The sequence below is a fragment of the Eleutherodactylus coqui genome, unplaced genomic scaffold, assembly GCF_035609145.1.
Source record: "Eleutherodactylus coqui strain aEleCoq1 unplaced genomic scaffold, aEleCoq1.hap1 HAP1_SCAFFOLD_101, whole genome shotgun sequence".
NCBI lineage: Eukaryota > Metazoa > Chordata > Amphibia > Anura > Eleutherodactylidae > Eleutherodactylus > Eleutherodactylus coqui.
In genome coordinates this window covers 171,664-188,209 of record NW_027102216.1, presented here as the reverse complement: position 1 = coordinate 188,209, position 16,546 = coordinate 171,664, and the positions used below count along the sequence as shown (strand labels likewise).

The following is a 16,546-nucleotide window of genomic DNA, read 5'->3' as shown; positions in this document are numbered from 1 at the left end:
ATGAGAGTCTGTGTCTGGTGCGGGATTGTCTGGGAGATTGTAAGGAGCGAAAGAAGAGTGTGTATGTGGTGAGCTTGGATTTTGAAAAAGCGTATGATAGGTTGTCGCATGGATTCTTGTTCCGAGTGTTGGTGTGCATGGGGTTCCCGGGTATGTTTGTAGAGCGAGTGAGGAGTCTGTATGAAAGGATTTATAGTAGTATGTTAGTGAACGGGAAGGTTGGAAGGAGAGTGAATGTGATGTCTGGTGTGCGTCAGGGGTGTCCGCTGTCGGCCGTGGTTTTCATCTGCGCCATGGAGCCGTTACTATGTCTAATAAGACAGGAGAAGATGGTGAGGGGGATCCACATCCCAGGTAGTGACGGCAGAGAGTTAAAGGTGTGTGCGTATATGGATGATGTGTGTGTGATGTGTGAGTCTGAGAGTGCAGTGAGGAGAGTGAAGCTGTTGGTGTCTGTGTTTTGTGGTGCGTCTGCGTTCCGTGTCAACTGGGATAAAAGTGAGTGCAAGGTGTTTGGTGAGACTGGAGTGGATGCAGATATAGGTTTAAATATTGTGTCCGGGCCAATTAAAATTCTAGGCATTAGGTTTAATAACAATTTACAGGGGGAAGAGAGCTGGGAGGAGGCAAGACAGAAGGTGGAGAACCGGTTAAATTTTTGGAAATTACGCAACCTGACTATGATAGGCAAAATCGTAATATTAAAGAGCGTAATTTTGCCCATTTTCTTATACGTGGCATTAGTTTTCCCTCCGGGATACATGGGTCAGAGGAGGCTGAACAGGGTCATGTTTCTGTTCTTCTGGGGGTCCAAAATGGAACGTCTGAGGAGGGAGGCAGTGTACAAGAGTTGGGAGAGAGGAGGGATGGGCTTTCCCAATTTAGAGACATACTTTGGATGCAACAGCGTAGTTTTCCTACTAAGCATGTTGCAAAAAACCACCAAAGGGGCGTGCATGATGAGGTATCTAGCAGGGAGATGGTTTGTACGTATGAAATGGTGCGAATACGACTTGAGGAAACCAGTTGCTTTCCAAATCCCTAAGTGGTATGAATGGACAGCATGTTTTGTGGCGAAGTTTGAGTTGGATGACTGTGAAGTGAATGTACTTAAGAATAAGCGAATGGTTAAACGAATGATTGAGAGTAAGGACGAGATGTCTGATATTAATTCTGTTAGCAGAGTGAATGTGGAGAGAGTGTGGAAGAAAGTGCGGATGGATGGGATGAGTAATAGGCAGAGTGAGATTGTATGGCAGAGTCTGCATGGCGTGTTACCGGTGCGAGAGTTTCAGCGTGTGAGAGGTTTGGTGAGGAGTGAGAGATGTCCGAGAGAGGGGTGCGGTGGATGTGAGAATGTGGTTCATTTATTTTGGAACTGCAGCCATGCACAAAATGTGCTGCGGAGACTTGGTCCGTTATGTAAGGAGATAACAGGAGTTAATTTCATGTCCTTTGAGTTAGTTATGTTTGGTTTGGGTGCGAGAGGCAGTGTGAGAGAGAGACTGTTGTGGCTGTTTATGGCGTGCGTGAAGGAAGTGTTGTGGGATGTAAGGAATGTGTATGTGTTCAAGAGGAAGGATGTAAGTGAGAGGGACAGCGTGCGAATGGTGTTGGGGAAATTATACTTCATTTATTTATGGGACAAAAGAAAGGATGGAGTCGATGCGGAAGGAATATGGAAGGTCAAAAAATGGATACAATTAGTTGATTTGTCATGATTTGTAATGTATTTATGTTGTATAATGTGATGGATTTATTATGTTGTGAATAAATAAAAACCTTTGGTTATAAAAAAAAAAAAAAAAAAAATCTGTTCTTATCAGTTTAATATCTGATACGTCCCCTATCTGGGGACCATATATTAAATGGATTTTTAGAACAGGGAGCTGGAAAAAGAGCTTGCTCTGTCCACTCCACGCATTGACCTGGTATTGCAGTACCTCCAGGACCGGTGCACCCCCTTTCCTACAGCAGTTTCCAAAAGCAGAAAAACAAAACTGACGAGCAAGAGGTGCAGCGCAGCTGTGGCGGCTGCTGCTACCACCACCCAAGCACTTTGATTGACACTCAGCCCGTCTGCTCGCAACATTGTATCCACTGAGCAGCTGCGTCTGCCAGAGTGTGCACAGCACAGGTACAACTGGAAGCAAAACAACACACACACCAGTTCATATGGCAGCCGCACTCTATAGTTCGTACCTACCGCTGCGCTAATAGCCAAGTTGGAAACATCGGGCAGGCACAGCGTATCCTGGCAGCCTGCGTCTGTATGCTTCACGTATTCGGGTCATGGGTGTATGTGCAGGGGGCCCGGAGCCCCAGGGGGCCCATAAAGTCTCTCTTCCCCACATTGTAAACCAATGCTATCAATGAAGCTTTATAGTTTGGGGGCCCAGTTCCAGACTTTGTACTCGGGCCCCGCAGCTTCAAGTTACACCTCCAGATCAGGATAATGCTAGGCCATTCCAACCAGCCTGTGTGTGTGACCTGCAGTCGCTGGTAGTCGAAAAGCGGCCGGCCCCGGATGCGCGCTTCAGAGTGGACAGACAGCAGCGGACCCCCAATCACACAGGCCCAAGGCTTGCTATGTAGCACGGAATACCTCATTGGACTGCAGCACTCCACGCGGGCTGAGATACACGCTCCACGTGGGATGGGCAGTATTCGTCCATGAAGATCCAGGCCAACGTTTAGAGATGGAGCAACACTCGGGGAGCAAAGAACTCCAACGAACGGACGTCTACTTTACAAGGATGTATTGCTTTATTCAATGCATGGACACAGAAACAGTTCAACCGCTCGATTACAGACCGCAGTCAATACAGTAAAGAAAGAAATGTGTCTGTTTAATGTAAACTTGCATGGAGCTCGTTTGTCAGCCACTGACTGACTGAATGCTGAAACGTGGTCTAACGTTACATGCACCACCAGGGATAAGGCCTTGCCTATAAGCATTCCCCAGCTGGCAAAAACGGAACCTCCCTGCCTATTCCTCACCATGGAAGAACGGAACCTACCTTTTTTTAAAAAAAAGAAAGCCACAGCAGCAGCCAACTAGATTTTGGTAGGCCGCTGTCTCCCCCTTGTGTGCTGCATAAAAAATGCACTCCACTAAAAATAACAATGATCCACGAAATAGAGCGTATGGAGAGAACGAGGCTTCTAGATGAGCCGTCAGGCTATGATAAATTGTATCACACCTGGGCGATATGGATAGATGCCCGGAGCTCACCCCTATTTACCAAGTGGTTACAGACAGGGACATGTGAGTAACACGTTTAAACCACAATTGTAAAGAGAAACAACAATTCCGGAGCCCGCCCCCCCCCCCCCCCTTTTTGTTTTATTTTCTCTTTCTCCCGTGTCATAGATACCTACCCTCCCTTACCACTCCCCCCCCCCCCCTTACCCTCCCCTCATTCCCCTGTTTGTAGACCTTATAAAATATCACAGACAAACATGATATAGTTCAACTCGAAATTGATTTATTAAGTTTCATTGTCAAAGTTATTTTTACATTGCTTTGAGATAAGGCAAAAGTTTCCCCCCCTCCATGAAACCAATAAAACCTATATTGAATAAAATAAAAATGATGCAGTTACCGGTAGTTCTGCAGCTTCTTGGTGGAAATAAAGACCATCTCCCGTCTCCCAGCTGCAGCAGAGACTGACTGAAATGGCTGCCAAGCCCGGTATTAATGCTTCTAAATTGATGACATCACAAAGGAGTGACATCGTCAGCCTTCCAAACACCTGGCTCAATTGCATACAGTATGTATGTATGTATGCATGTATGTGAGTCTATCTATCTATCTATCTATCTATCTATCTATCTATCTATCTATCTATCTATCTTTATTAATTATGTAGAATATAGATATGGATTATTTCTAATTTACAGATTTTGTAGATATAGATTAAAGATAGATTTAAGATTGTATGTGTGTGTGTATATGTGTGTGTGTGTGTGTGTGTGTGTGTATGTATGTATGTATGTATGTATGTATATATATATATATAATGTACACTACCGTTCAAAAGTTTGGGGTCACATTGAAATGTCCTTATTTTTGAAGGAAAAGCACTGTACTTTTCAATGAAGATAACTTTAAACTAGTCCTAACTTTAAACAAATGCACTCTATACATTGCTAATGTGGTAAATGACTATTCTAGCTGCAAATGCCTGTTTTTTTGTGCAAAATCTACAAAGGTGAATAGAGGCCCATTTCCAGCAACTATCACTCCAGTGTTCAAATGGTACAATGTGTTTGCTCATTGGCTCAGAAGGCTAATTGATGATTAGAAAACCCTTGTGCAATCATGTTCACACATCTGAAAACAGTCTAGCTCGTTACAGAAGCTACAAAACTGACCTTCCTGTGAGCAGATTGAGTTTCTGGAGCATCACATTTGTGGGGTCAATTAAACGCTTAAAATGGCCAGAAAAAGAGAACTTTCATCTGAAACTCGACAGTCTATTCTTGTTCTTAGAAATGAAGGCTATTTCATGTGAGAAATTGCTAAGAAATTGAAGATTTCCTACAACGGTGTGTACTACTCCCTTCAGAGGACAGCACAAACAGGCTCTAACCAGAGTAGAAAAAGAAGTGGGAGGCCGCGTTGCACAACTAAGCAAGAAGATAAGCACATTAGAGTCTCTAGTTTGAGAAACAGACGCCTCACAGGTACCCAACTGGCATCTTCATTAAATAGTACCCGCAAAACACCAGTGTCAACATCTACAGTGAAGAGGCGGCTGCGGGATTTTGGGCTTCAGGGCAGAGTGGCAAAGAAAAAGCCATATCTGAGACTGGCCAATAAAAGAAAAAGATTAAGATGGGCAAAAGAACACAGACATTGGACAGAGGAAGACTGGAAAAAAGTGTTGTGGACGGATGAATCCAAGTTTGAGGTGTTTGGATCACAAAGAAGAACGTTTGTGAGACGCAGAACAAATGAAAAGATGCTGGAAGAATGCCTGACGCCATCTGTTAAGCATGGTGGAGGTAATGTGATGGTCTGGGGTTGCTTTGGTGCTGGTAAGGTGGGAGATTTGTACAGGGTAAAAGGGATTCTGAATAAGGAAGGCTATCACTCCATTTTGCAACGCCATGCCATACCCAGTGGACAGCGCTTGATTGGAACCAATTTCATCCTACAACAGGACAATGACCCTAAACACACCTCCAAATTGTGCAAGAAGTATTTACAGCAGAAGCAGGCAGCTGGTATTCTATCGGTAATGGAGTGGCCAGCGCAGTCACCAGATCTGAACCCCATTGAGCTGTTGTGGGAGCAGCTTGACCGTATGGTACGCCAGAAGTGCCCATCCAACCAATCCAACTTGTGGGAGATGCTTCTAGAAGCGTGGGGTGCAATTTCACAAGCTTACCTCAACAAATTAACAGCTAGAATGTCAAAGGTGTGCAATGCTGTAATTGCTGCAAAAGGAGGATTCTTTGACGAAAGCAAAGTTTGATGTAAAAACAATGTTATTTTAAATACAAATCATTATTTCTAACCTTGTCAAAGTCTTGACTCTATTTTCTATTCATTTCACAACGCATGGTGGTGAATAAGTGTGACTTTTCATGGAAAACACAAAATTGTTTGGGTGACCCCAAACTTTTGAACGGTAGTGTATATATGTAAAAAAAATATAAAATCTGTAGGTATGTATGTATGTATGGCGGGCGGGCAAAAAAGGCCTGCTGTATGTTTTTAAGTTCTTCGGATGACCATGCCGCTCTAATATTCTCCTTACTAGGGTCTACTAATGCTGGCCCAGGGGAAGGCAATAAAGCCCTATGGGGCCGAAGCCAATTTCCCTTATTTTAGGTAAAAAGTTTCCATCCGTCCCTACTCGAAATGCGGCTGGCCGAAGAGATCCCTCCAACCGACCGGCCGACGCACCTTCAGAGACAAACTAGTGCTTGCTTCTAGTGTCATCGCCGGCTTAACCCTCGTTTGTAGGGAGCTGACGAGTCCTGCAGCAGCAGGCTCTGCAAGCCTAGGATGCGTGAGCACGGTGCAAGAGGAAGGACTGAGGGTGTGAGGCTGGGCGCGGTTGAGAAGGCGTGGGGCGGGGCTATGGAAAGTTTTACTAGCTCTCCCAGCTGCCTGGGTGCATTGTGGGTGCGCCCAGAGTGCTGGCTGAGCGTGTTGCCTCAAGCCTTGGAAGTGGAGTTGGGCGGACCGGGCTACAGGTGAAACCCATTTCGGGTTATCGCTTCTCGGCCTTTTGGCTAAGATCAAGTGTACCTGGTACAGGCGGTCTTAGTCAGAAGGTATCTCAGGCACCCCTCTCCTCGGCCTGGCGGGATCGCCCACTTCGGTGGGCTAAACCCGCCTGCTGCTATTGGGGAGAGGGACTAGTCCTCGAGTAAACGAGTTGCGATCCCCCTTGCCCGCTTGGCCCTGTGCCAAGTGAGGATACAGTTTACAACTGCGGAGTTGTAAGGCGTTTTGGGCGAAAGGAGTCATGGGTGCGGACCCTGACTCTATACCGGCGTATGCCCGGATACAGAATACCATCCGTGTAATTTTTACTGAGGAAGCGGCGGGTACACGTGGCCTGCGTTATGTGGTAGAGGACGTGCTCATGGGCGTTTTCAATATCCAGAAGCGAGAAATACTGGCAATACAGGACTACCCCAAGCGTAGGACTTATGATGTTACCTTTACGCAGAAAGGTATTTTCAGTGATTTAATCAATGCGATTCCTACTAAACAAGATCCACGGCTTGAGGGTGTCCAGTTGGTTGAGCACGTCCTAGATGTGACCAAGCTTGTTGTGATTAAGATGTATTCTCCCTACGCTGACCAAAAAGAAGTGGAAACCTTCCTACATGGCTATTTCAAATCGGTCAAGTGTATGGGAAAGATTATGAACGAGCTTGGTATTTGGACATCTAAATGGAGGTTCCAGGTCACGTGTATTAAGGACCCTGGGTGCCCAGGGGGTCTCAAATTACCGCCTGCTCGTTTTAAACTGGGTAACGTGAGTGGCGACCTCTATTTTGCGGGAATGCCTGATTTTTGCCGCAACTGTAAAAAATATGGCCATGACAAAGACAGTTGCGGCGTCACCTGCAGGAATTGTGAAGGCTCAGATCACGAAACCAATCAGTGTCCTATGGCGAAAAAATGTCATCTATGCGGCAGAGTTGGTCACCTCTTTTATGCTTGTCCCCATAGGGCACGAAATACGGAGCAGCGAGGGCAGCCAAGGAAGCCAGCAGACCAAACCGCACCCCCCCAAGGAGAGGAACAGGAGGACATGGACACTTCCAGCAGACCCCCCCAAAATGAGGAAGGAACATCCAAAGAGCAGCGGCGCAGCAAGAGGAGGGCTACGGATCGGCCGATGGACATCCCATCCCAGAAATCTGGGTCAGAGGGGAAGTCCGATGAAGCTGGTCCTAGCCCGCAGGAGACGCCGGCTGCGAGGGTACCCGAGGCAGAAGACCCCGGGGGTGACGCAGCAGCAATGAAAAGGCGGAAAGGCTCGAAGGCCACCCTGTACTCGGAGGTGGTACGGGGGGGACCCAAGGAAGTACCTGCTGACGCAGCGAAACCGGACGGTCCCCCCAAGGTGCCAACCACCAGTGCCCCTCCCCCTCCCTGCCAGGTGGGGGACCCCAGGGCAACCTCCGAGATGGTGGCGGCGAGCCGAGTACCCACCCCTGCAGAGGGGAAAAGTGAACGGCAGAAGGCCGATATGTCGACCCCTGGGGTAAGCACATTACCAATGTCATCGATATGGGATCTGTCTGACATTCCTGCCTCGGGTGTCCCGGGGGGGCAGCTGAGTGATGGGAGTTCCTCTCCAGCATCGTCCTTGTTTACTGTAGATTCGGATGCGGGGGGGTATGAGAGCTCCAGCGGGGTCTCTGGCGTAGCCGGAGAGTGTGGTTTTTAAGTTGAACATCGTGAGCGTATTCCAAGACATCTACGCACACACTCAATGATGGCGGACCTTTCATGTCTCACTTTTAACGTAAGAAGCATCGAGAGCAAAGTGAGACGGGCTGCCCTGTTCAACTACTTAACCATTTTTGCTGCTTCCGTATTCTTCCTGCAGGAATGCGGCATCCCGCACAAATCCCAATACAAAAAGTACGAGAAGGATTGGGTACATGGGCCATCAGTCTGGTCTGGATCTAACGAATCCAGATCAGCAGGGGTCGCCATTCTTTTTAAAGGGAACGTTTTTATTGAAAATTTTTATGAAATTTTACCGGGCAGAATTTTATTGGTCAGAGCTTTTATCAACGGTATTAAATGTCAGTTTTTAAATTTTTACGGTTCTCCGGAAAAGAAGGTGAGAGCAGAAATGTTGGAGATTTTACCCCTTTTTATTAACGATTCTTATCCCCTTATTTTAGCTGGAGATTTTAATTGTGTTTTAAGGGGGGAACGCCGGTTCTCTAACTCCGTAAGCAGGAACTACGATAAAACCTCCAATATGCTGAAGAACCTCGTCACAGACCACCTGCTTACGGATGTTTTTAAGACCTGTAACCCGCTTTTACCTGAAGAGGCCGGCGTGACCTGGAGCAACACCACCTGCAGCTCCAGGATCGATTTTATCTTCTGCTCTCACCAGGTACAACCTTTTAGATCTGATGTTTTTAATAATACCCTCTCTGACCACAAGGTTTTATTTTTTAAAGCAAACCTTGGAGAAAGAAGGAGAACCAGTAATGCCTGGAAGATGAACGTGTCCCTTCTACAAGATCCGCAGATTTTATCTGATTTTATTACTTTTTTTAAAGAATGCAGACGGGTAAGAGATCCCAACATTCCCACCAGCCAGTGGTGGGAAAAGATGAAAATCAAGATCAAGGACTATTTTATCCAGGTTGGGATCTCCAAAGCCAAAGAAAAACGGGCTTTTTATTCCAATCTAAATACCCGTCTGCAGACCCTGTACAAGATGAAAGAGCACGGTATAGAGGTAACTAAGGAAGTAATGGACGCCAAGAAAGATATCGCCAAATGCCTGGAGCAGAGAGGTAAAGAAATAATATTCCGTTCTAGAGTCAAGCACCTCGAAGAGAATGAGACCTGCTCCAGGTATTTTTTTAAGAAAGTTACCGAGAGAAAATGTATTTTAAATGAACTTGATGGAATTACCGATGTACAGGGTCTTTTAGGAAAAGTACATGGTTTTTATGCGGATCTTTTTAACACTAAAAGTGTGGATATAAGTTTTATGGAAGACTCATTAAAGGAGATCACGGATGTTTTAGACCCTGTCTCCCAGAGCCTTTTATTACGTGATATTTCGGAGCAGGAGATTTTAGATACCATCCGTAGTTTTAAACCAGGCAAGGTGCCTGGTCCGGACGGTATACCCATTGAGTTTTATGTCACGTTTTACGGAATCTTAAAAGAGGATTTTTATTCTCTTTTTAGCGAGATTTTTAATTCCAAGAGCCTCCCAGGGTCATGGCGGAAGGGTGAGGTGTCTCTGTTATACAAGAAAGGGGATAAGACTGATATAAAAAACTGGAGACCCATCACCCTTCTAAACGCCGATTATAAGATCATGGCTAAAATCTGCGCCAACAGACTTAAAGAAATCATACATAAAATTATACACACCAATCAAGTCTGTGGCGTCCCTGGGAGGGCTATACACGAAAATCTTAACCTTTTAAAAGACTGCATCAGCGACACGAAGTCGAGGCATGGCAAAATGGCCATTTTATCCATAGATTTCGAGAAGGCCTTCGACAGAGTGTCGCATTTTTATCTTTTTAAGGTTTTAGAGAAGATGGGTATACCGGAAGGCTTTTTACTGTCTCTAAGAGCCTTTTATGATAACTGCACCAGCAAGATTTTAGTAAACGGTTTTAAGACGCAGGATGTCCTTTTAAAATCCGGGGTGAAGCAGGGGTGTCCCTTGTCCCCACTACTTTTTATCTGTGCACTGGAGCCTCTTTTATGCGCCATAAGGAAAGACAAGCAAGTTCGTGGAGTCCCCCTACCGGGTGGGGGGGGTATCGAGGCCAAAGTAGTGGGGTACATGGATGATGTCGCTGTGCTGTGCAGGGACACCCTCTCAATTCAGAAAACCTTGAGGCAAATTCAGTATTTTTGTTGCTCCTCCGGTTTTAAGGTAAATTTTAATAAAAGCAACATTTTAAATATAGGAGATATGCTTTTAGCGGACATTCCTGTTCCTGTTTCTGAATCAGTGCAGATTTTAGGTGTCTCCTTTAATGAGTCAAACAATGGTTTTACCAGTTGGGACTTGGTGGCACAAAAAATAAACAAAAAACTGTGTATGTGGAGCATGCGGCAGCTGACGCTGGAGGGGAAGGTTTTAATTACAAAGATGATTATTTTACCGATTTTACTATACCTCAGTTTGGTGTTTCCCCCTCCAGACCGGCTGCTAAAGAAAATCACAAAAGCATGCTTCACCTTCCTATGGAACTCCAAGATGGAAAAACTTAGACGAGAAATAGTTTTAAAACCCAAACCCATGGGGGGGAAGGATTTCCCTGATTTTAAGGCTTTTCTTTTAACTAAGTTTTTTAGTATGTGTTTGAATGCTGTTTTTAAGAGTCATTATTGGTCTTACTTCGTCCGTTTTAATACAGGTTATTTTATGCGTAGACATAGGTGGTTTTCCACAGTTTTAAACTCCCCCTATTCTTTTAACCTGACAGACGAGTACAAGATTTTAGCAAAAACGGTGATTTTATATGATCTGAGTGGTAAGACCGTACAATATCTTTTAAATAGTAAAAAAACATATAAGGACATAAAGGAAAGTGGTTTTATGGCGCCTGCAGGGAATTTTAATGAAGAAAAAACAAAACAAATATGGAGAATGGTGAATGATAATTCTCTTTTTAATTCCCAGAAGGACCTTGCCTGGAGCTGCGTTCACGAGTGTCTTCCATGCCGGGCATTCCAGCATAGAAGAGGGCTGACCAACTCTGCCGCATGCCCAAGACCAGGATGCCGAGATGACGAGACGATACAACACCTGATGTGGACCTGTTACTTCGCCCAACTTATATGGACTAAAATAAGCCCTCTTCTACGTAAAATCACCCGGATTAAAGAGCTAAAGATGGAGACCGTGCTGTACGGATGCCTGGAGTGCCCCACATGGACCGAGAGGATAATGGCATGGAAGACCATCAACTGCGTGAAGGCAGCTCTATGGAAGGCCCGAAACATTTTACTGTTTAAACATGAGATTTTAACAGTGCAGGACGTTTTATCTATTTGTTTTAGCGAGATGTACGATTATTTTATAATAGATAAAAAGAACTTTCCGATTTTATCCAGAAAATGGCTTTTAAGTGAGTGGAGTTCCATATTGTGATGCCACCAAGTGCCCATTTTATGTGTATGTATATCTGTATTTTTAAAGAGTTTTTGTTTTAGAACATTTTAGGTTTTAAAATGTTTCTAAAGTGCATTTATTTTGTAAAACTCTTGATGTTTCAATAAAGTCACCCCACTAGTTGGGGATGTTAACTCAAAAAAAAATCTGTTCTTATCAGTTTAATATCTGATACGTCCCCTATCTGGGGACCATATATTAAATGGATTTTTAGAACAGGGAGCTGGAAAAAGAGCTTGCTCTGTCCACTCCACGCATTGACCTGGTATTGCAGTACCTCCAGGACCGGTGCACCCCCTTTCCTACAGCAGTTTCCAAAAGCAGAAAAACAAAACTGACGAGCAAGAGGTGCAGCGCAGCTGTGGCGGCTGCTGCTACCACCACCCAAGCACTTTGATTGACACTCAGCCCGTCTGCTCGCAACATTGTATCCACTGAGCAGCTGCGTCTGCCAGAGTGTGCACAGCACAGGTACAACTGGAAGCAAAACAACACACACACCAGTTCATATGGCAGCCGCACTCTATAGTTCGTACCTACCGCTGCGCTAATAGCCAAGTTGGAAACATCGGGCAGGCACAGCGTATCCTGGCAGCCTGCGTCTGTATGCTTCACGTATTCGGGTCATGGGTGTATGTGCAGGGGGCCCGGAGCCCCAGGGGGCCCATAAAGTCTCTCTTCCCCACATTGTAAACCAATGCTATCAATGAAGCTTTATAGTTTGGGGGCCCAGTTCCAGACTTTGTACTCGGGCCCCGCAGCTTCAAGTTACACCTCCAGATCAGGATAATGCTAGGCCATTCCAACCAGCCTGTGTGTGTGACCTGCAGTCGCTGGTAGTCGAAAAGCGGCCGGCCCCGGATGCGCGCTTCAGAGTGGACAGACAGCAGCGGACCCCCAATCACACAGGCCCAAGGCTTGCTATGTAGCACGGAATACCTCATTGGACTGCAGCACTCCACGCGGGCTGAGATACACGCTCCACGTGGGATGGGCAGTATTCGTCCATGAAGATCCAGGCCAACGTTTAGAGATGGAGCAACACTCGGGGAGCAAAGAACTCCAACGAACGGACGTCTACTTTACAAGGATGTATTGCTTTATTCAATGCATGGACACAGAAACAGTTCAACCGCTCGATTACAGACCGCAGTCAATACAGTAAAGAAAGAAATGTGTCTGTTTAATGTAAACTTGCATGGAGCTCGTTTGTCAGCCACTGACTGACTGAATGCTGAAACGTGGTCTAACGTTACATGCACCACCAGGGATAAGGCCTTGCCTATAAGCATTCCCCAGCTGGCAAAAACGGAACCTCCCTGCCTATTCCTCACCATGGAAGAACGGAACCTACCTTTTTTTAAAAAAAAGAAAGCCACAGCAGCAGCCAACTAGATTTTGGTAGGCCGCTGTCTCCCCCTTGTGTGCTGCATAAAAAATGCACTCCACTAAAAATAACAATGATCCACGAAATAGAGCGTATGGAGAGAACGAGGCTTCTAGATGAGCCGTCAGGCTATGATAAATTGTATCACACCTGGGCGATATGGATAGATGCCCGGAGCTCACCCCTATTTACCAAGTGGTTACAGACAGGGACATGTGAGTAACACGTTTAAACCACAATTGTAAAGAGAAACAACAATTCCGGAGCCCGCCCCCCCCCCCCCTTTTTGTTTTATTTTCTCTTTCTCCCGTGTCATAGATACCTACCCTCCCTTACCACTCCCCCCCCCCTTACCCTCCCCTCATTCCCCTGTTTGTAGACCTTATAAAATATCACAGACAAACATGATATAGTTCAACTCGAAATTGATTTATTAAGTTTCATTGTCAAAGTTATTTTTACATTGCTTTGAGATAAGGCAAAAGTTTCCCCCCCTCCATGAAACCAATAAAACCTATATTGAATAAAATAAAAATGATGCAGTTACCGGTAGTTCTGCAGCTTCTTGGTGGAAATAAAGACCATCTCCCGTCTCCCAGCTGCAGCAGAGACTGACTGAAATGGCTGCCAAGCCCGGTATTAATGCTTCTAAATTGATGACATCACAAAGGAGTGACATCGTCAGCCTTCCAAACACCTGGCTCAATTGCATACAGTATGTATGTATGTATGCATGTATGTGAGTCTATCTATCTATCTATCTATCTATCTATCTTTATTAATTATGTAGAATATAGATATGGATTATTTCTAATTTACAGATTTTGTAGATATAGATTAAAGATAGATTTAAGATTGTATGTGTGTGTGTATATGTGTGTATGTGTGTGTGTGTGTGTGTGTGTGTGTGTGTGTGTGTGTGTATGTATGTATGTATGTATGTATGTATATATATATATATAATGTATATATGTAAAAAAAATATAAAATCTGTAGGTATGTATGTATGTATGGCGGGCGGGCAAAAAAGGCCTGCTGTATGTTTTTAAGTTCTTCGGATGACCATGCCGCTCTAATATTCTCCTTACTAGGGTCTACTAATGCTGGCCCAGGGGAAGGCAATAAAGCCCTATGGGGCCGAAGCCAATTTCCCTTATTTTAGGTAAAAAGTTTCCATCCGTCCCTACTCGAAATGCGGCTGGCCGAAGAGATCCCTCCAACCGACCGGCCGACGCACCTTCAGAGACAAACTAGTGCTTGCTTCTAGTGTCATCGCCGGCTTAACCCTCGTTTGTAGGGAGCTGACGAGTCCTGCAGCAGCAGGCTCTGCAAGCCTAGGATGCGTGAGCACGGTGCAAGAGGAAGGACTGAGGGTGTGAGGCTGGGCGCGGTTGAGAAGGCGTGGGGCGGGGCTATGGAAAGTTTTACTAGCTCTCCCAGCTGCCTGGGTGCATTGTGGGTGCGCCCAGAGTGCTGGCTGAGCGTGTTGCCTCAAGCCTTGGAAGTGGAGTTGGGCGGACCGGGCTACAGGTGAAACCCATTTCGGGTTATCGCTTCTCGGCCTTTTGGCTAAGATCAAGTGTAGTATCTGTTCTTATCAGTTTAATATCTGATACGTCCCCTATCTGGGGACCATATATTAAATGGATTTTTAGAACAGGGAGCTGGAAAAAGAGCTTGCTCTGTCCACTCCACGCATTGACCTGGTATTGCAGTACCTCCAGGACCGGTGCACCCCCTTTCCTACAGCAGTTTCCAAAAGCAGAAAAACAAAACTGACGAGCAAGAGGTGCAGCGCAGCTGTGGCGGCTGCTGCTACCACCACCCAAGCACTTTGATTGACACTCAGCCCGTCTGCTCGCAACATTGTATCCACTGAGCAGCTGCGTCTGCCAGAGTGTGCACAGCACAGGTACAACTGGAAGCAAAACAACACACACACCAGTTCATATGGCAGCCGCACTCTATAGTTCGTACCTACCGCTGCGCTAATAGCCAAGTTGGAAACATCGGGCAGGCACAGCGTATCCTGGCAGCCTGCGTCTGTATGCTTCACGTATTCGGGTCATGGGTGTATGTGCAGGGGGCCCGGAGCCCCAGGGGGCCCATAAAGTCTCTCTTCCCCACATTGTAAACCAATGCTATCAATGAAGCTTTATAGTTTGGGGGCCCAGTTCCAGACTTTGTACTCGGGCCCCGCAGCTTCAAGTTACACCTCCAGATCAGGATAATGCTAGGCCATTCCAACCAGCCTGTGTGTGTGACCTGCAGTCGCTGGTAGTCGAAAAGCGGCCGGCCCCGGATGCGCGCTTCAGAGTGGACAGACAGCAGCGGACCCCCAATCACACAGGCCCAAGGCTTGCTATGTAGCACGGAATACCTCATTGGACTGCAGCACTCCACGCGGGCTGAGATACACGCTCCACGTGGGATGGGCAGTATTCGTCCATGAAGATCCAGGCCAACGTTTAGAGATGGAGCAACACTCGGGGAGCAAAGAACTCCAACGAACGGACGTCTACTTTACAAGGATGTATTGCTTTATTCAATGCATGGACACAGAAACAGTTCAACCGCTCGATTACAGACCGCAGTCAATACAGTAAAGAAAGAAATGTGTCTGTTTAATGTAAACTTGCATGGAGCTCGTTTGTCAGCCACTGACTGACTGAATGCTGAAACGTGGTCTAACGTTACATGCACCACCAGGGATAAGGCCTTGCCTATAAGCATTCCCCAGCTGGCAAAAACGGAACCTCCCTGCCTATTCCTCACCATGGAAGAACGGAACCTACCTTTTTTTAAAAAAAAGAAAGCCACAGCAGCAGCCAACTAGATTTTGGTAGGCCGCTGTCTCCCCCTTGTGTGCTGCATAAAAAATGCACTCCACTAAAAATAACAATGATCCACGAAATAGAGCGTATGGAGAGAACGAGGCTTCTAGATGAGCCGTCAGGCTATGATAAATTGTATCACACCTGGGCGATATGGATAGATGCCCGGAGCTCACCCCTATTTACCAAGTGGTTACAGACAGGGACATGTGAGTAACACGTTTAAACCACAATTGTAAAGAGAAACAACAATTCCGGAGCCCGCCCCCCCCCCCCCCCTTTTTGTTTTATTTTCTCTTTCTCCCGTGTCATAGATACCTACCCTCCCTTACCACTCCCCCCCCCCCTTACCCTCCCCTCATTCCCCTGTTTGTAGACCTTATAAAATATCACAGACAAACATGATATAGTTCAACTCGAAATTGATTTATTAAGTTTCATTGTCAAAGTTATTTTTACATTGCTTTGAGATAAGGCAAAAGTTTCCCCCCCTCCATGAAACCAATAAAACCTATATTGAATAAAATAAAAATGATGCAGTTACCGGTAGTTCTGCAGCTTCTTGGTGGAAATAAAGACCATCTCCCGTCTCCCAGCTGCAGCAGAGACTGACTGAAATGGCTGCCAAGCCCGGTATTAATGCTTCTAAATTGATGACATCACAAAGGAGTGACATCGTCAGCCTTCCAAACACCTGGCTCAATTGCATACAGTATGTATGTATGTATGCATGTATGTGAGTCTATCTATCTATCTATCTATCTATCTATCTATCTTTATTAATTATGTAGAATATAGATATGGATTATTTCTAATTTACAGATTTTGTAGATATAGATTAAAGATAGATTTAAGATTGTATGTGTGTGTGTATATGTGTGTATGTGTGTGTGTGTGTGTGTGTGTGTGTGTGTGTATGTATGTATGTATGTATGTATGTATATATATAT

General features: G+C 45.6%; 3 non-coding genes across 3 annotated transcripts; all 3 read left to right on the top strand.

Annotated features, from left to right (window-relative positions):
• Positions 1-1,777: 1,777 nt before the first annotated feature.
• On the top strand, positions 1,778-1,965 carry LOC136599545 (U2 spliceosomal RNA). The gene has a single exon (XR_010789092.1). It is a non-coding gene; the product is annotated as a U2 spliceosomal RNA (small nuclear RNA).
• Positions 1,966-11,488: 9,523 nt separating this feature from the next.
• On the top strand, positions 11,489-11,674 carry LOC136599557 (U2 spliceosomal RNA). The gene has a single exon (XR_010789103.1). It is a non-coding gene; the product is annotated as a U2 spliceosomal RNA (small nuclear RNA).
• Positions 11,675-14,311: 2,637 nt separating this feature from the next.
• LOC136599576 (U2 spliceosomal RNA) lies at positions 14,312-14,502 on the top strand. The gene has a single exon (XR_010789115.1). It is a non-coding gene; the product is annotated as a U2 spliceosomal RNA (small nuclear RNA).
• Positions 14,503-16,546: the final 2,044 nt, after the last annotated feature.